Source organism: Hemitrygon akajei, unplaced genomic scaffold, assembly GCF_048418815.1.
Source record: "Hemitrygon akajei unplaced genomic scaffold, sHemAka1.3 Scf000053, whole genome shotgun sequence".
Taxonomy (NCBI): Eukaryota; Metazoa; Chordata; class Chondrichthyes; order Myliobatiformes; family Dasyatidae; genus Hemitrygon; species Hemitrygon akajei.
This window is the reverse complement of record NW_027331939.1, coordinates 1,356,669-1,360,617: the sequence shown is the minus strand read 5'-3', so window position 1 is coordinate 1,360,617 and position 3,949 is coordinate 1,356,669.

Here is a 3,949-nt window from a genome sequence, read left to right as displayed (position 1 = left end):
TCTGATGTGTAAATTGTCTTCCCATTTAGATAATAGAATGTACTTTTGTCCCTTTACCAGAATGCATGCCGATACATTTTCCGTCATTGTATTCCATCTGCCAGTCGTATGCCCATTCTTCCAGTGTTTCTGACCTTCTTGCACTTTTTCCCTTTGTAATAACAATGGCACCCATTCCTGCTTCCTGACAGTCACGGGCGTCTGGCACACTGCTAGGATATTCCACAGTGAAGACTGATGCAAAGGACCCATTAATTTATGTCATTTCGTTGTTCCCAATTAGTATTTCAGCTGCATCATTTTTCAGAGGCCGAATATCAACTCTCATGTCCCTTTTATTTTAAAAAAACTTTCAATCACCCGCTTTAAATTATTGGCGAGTTTAACCTCATATTTCATGTTTTCCCATCTTATGGCTTTTAGTTGTCGATTTGTTGAATTTTAAAAACTTCCCCATCATCCAACTTCCCACTCACTTCTGCTAAGTTATATGTTCTTTCCTTTTTTTCATGTCCTACTTAACTTCCGTTAGCCTCGGTTGCCCACACCTGCCATTTGAGAACAACTTCTGCAGTGAAGCATATTTATTCTCGGTATTGTGAGATTTTTCTAGAAACGTCAGCCATATCTGCTCTGCCGTAATGCCCGCTTGTATCCCCAGCCCCCTCCAATCTACACTGGCACCTAATCTTTCATGCTTGTGTAATTCTCCTGTCGAATTGACGAAAAAGCTTTTCTTTGATCTCTAACCGGGTAAAGGCATTGATTTTAATCGACGTTTCGCTGACAAACTCTGTCATCTACGTCAATAATGATGTCTGGACAGGCCTCCTCCGGTGGTATTCATATCCCCGGCGTCCGTCCTTGTGTATTTGTGTGTGTGTGTGTGTACATGTACCTTGGAGGAAGGATTACAGGAAGATGCACAGAAATATAGAGAGCCACATAGATGGATAGATGCAAGAGAGAGAGGGAGATGCCAATGGACAGAAAGTATTCATAATCAAGTACATACTCCCATTGTCCTATAACCTTTCTTTTCAGTATGATAATACAGAGCACCATAACAGAACCTGTCACCTCGATAGGTAGCGCAGAAATATCTGATATATGTCTTTTTCAGGATTGAAAAATGCTGAGGGTTTCATCTTGAATGATTGGAAAATTATAAGAGACAAACGATAGTCTGAATGTTTCCCAGTCGTAGGGACATAACAGGAATAAATGTATTGCTGTAATTTGAGAGAGAATTAAACAGTCCTACGTGGAAACCTGTTTATTCAGGGACTGTTTGATATTTGGAACAGTGGATGATGAGATCAGATATAATCAGGGACAGATTAATGTTGGAACAGGGGGTGAGAGAGAAACGCCAGGCGATAGGTAAAACGGAGGGAAAGGATGAAGCAAAGAGCTAAGAAGTTGGTTGGTGAAAGAGACAGAAGGCCATGGAAGAAAGGGGAGGGTGAAGCACCAGAGGAATAACACCTGGAAGTTTTGCTTACAACATTTCCTGATTGAATTCCATTCTCTTGGAGATCCACGTTGTAGACTGCAATATATTTAGAGCAATAAGCTTCAACGTCCCTGGGAGCATACGATCATCAAGGACAGGGACCACTATACCATAAGGTATTCTTACATTTGAAGAAAAGGTTTTAGCAGGTTATTGCAGCGACTTGGAGAATCACGCTCTGGAAATGTGAACGCTTCAAAAACATGAACTGATTTGCTCATTCGGAATTGTAACTCTGAGAAATTGACAGCACATTTTACACCACTACGACCATATATACTAGTTGACATTTTGGAATCAGATTCCAAATAAGATGATGTTTACCTGAAAAAAAAAATAGATTTTGTGCTTAACTTGTTATATGGGTTTTGAAAGAAAGCTTGAACTCTGAAAATTGAAAGGTGAGTGGAGTGACGGAAGAAAGTAGAGAACTTGATCCGGGTAGATAACTTTATTCCGTGAATCCAAAATACATTTATTATGGATTGGAAAGCTTGGATTGAACTGGGTTTTATCTCCTTGGTGGATGAGAGCTGACGATAGAATTGGACAAGATGGTAAGAGGCACACAGTGTCCGTGCAGTTGGCATTTGTATCCTCTCAGGTTTCCTCCAGGCACTCCAGGTCTACAAAACTGCGAGCATCAGCCGCTGCAAATAAGCAGTAGATCTCTACTGTGCTGGGAGATAGTGGCTCGGGGTTAAAATGGAAGCAATCAACTCCCGAGAGATGATGGGCCTGGACTAAGAGAGGCCAGGAGCCAGTTTCGGTGTGATAGCTCCTTGTGACTCCAATCCCGCCTATTCTCTCCCCTGAATTGGTTTAAACAGATCAGCGGCCAGTGTTCGTGCATCTGAGTTGTGAACACTTCGGCCCGTCTTCGGACTGCGCTGTTTTTTAATGTTTATTAATATATTGAATAAGTGAGTTCAACGGATATTTCGCTGCCTTCATTAACTGCTGTCTGAACTTGGACTGAGTGACGCCGTAAATAAATGTGTTTGTGCAACAACTTAAAGAGGTCATCATGATTCCGAAGTGTGCAAACAGATACTGGTAATCGTTATAGTTACTGGGATTCACTCCGCTAATTGTGTAATAAAGGAAATTGGCCACATTCACTGACCACAGGAGTACGAAATTGCCTGATATGGTGAAGAGTAAGATAGCGGACCTTCTCCTGCTCTCCATCTCGGGGTCACTGCTGTTCTCCGCCCTGCTCTGACCCCTCAGACCCTTACGAACACGACTGGTTACTAAAATGTGTCTGACTGTTATGGCGTTCAGCAACAGTATTAATACAAACGGGAGCAATGGCGTCAGAATTGCATCCAGCCAATCAAATGCCACCCACCCTGGATCCGTTACCAGGTCCGCCTTCCGAAAACAGCCCCAGGGCACGTTGTCGATCACTGCTCCGGGTTGCAATATAAAGTAGATGGGGACATTCATTGAAACGAACAGAAATCCTGTTGCCGTGAGAACCACAGCCGCAGTTCTCCCAGTGCAGTATTTTGCTTTCAGTTTCTGGCAGCAGATGGCGACAAACCTATCAAAGGTGAAAGCGATGGTAAACCAGACAGAACTGTCTATGGCTGCAGATACCAAGGCAGAGATGACACTGCACACAGGGGTGATATCCAAAAACGTCCCAGGGAAATAATAGTAACTGATTCGCCAGAGTATACCGTCAGTGATGATGTAAAGTAGATCCGCCGTTGCCATGGCCACCAGGTAGCGAGTGGTGCAGGTAGAGAGGCCGCACTTTCCCCGGGACAGGATGATAATCGCCACTAAGTTCACTGGGGAAGAAAAGTACAAATGTCTGAAGTTACTGGCTACTCGCTCCGTACCTCTAAAACAGAGAGTCTCAGACTGAATCCGACAACAATCAGACTTTGATCCTGAGTTCATTCCAGACAAAAACGATTTTAAACGGCGATGTTTCTCGGCTTTCTCCTGTAATGTTCGGAATGAAAGCACGTACCGGGTATGCAGCGGAAAAAGTGATAAAGGGAGTTGTTACGTTATGAATTGATTACAGAGAGAGCTTTGCTAGTACCAGTCCATATCAAGCTCATGTTACCTACTGTTCGGTTACGATGAACCCGGACGTTACTTCAACTGACTCGCTGGAATCTAAAGTCGTCAGTCGTTTCCACTCATACAGTATGTACCCGCGCGCTAAGTAAAATAACCGACTTTCATTTCCCCGCGCTCCCTTCCAACTCAAATGTATCCGTTTACAATGCTCCTTTCAACGTCATAGGCGGCTTGATTTCCTCGCTGAATTAAACGTACCGGAATTAACGGAAAGATATATATGCTAATGCGTAATTCCATGAAATATAAACGAAACAGAGTTAGATTACTGAGACAGAATCATTCTGTTTTCTGCAATTTCTGATCATTACCCTCCCCAAACACTGAAGC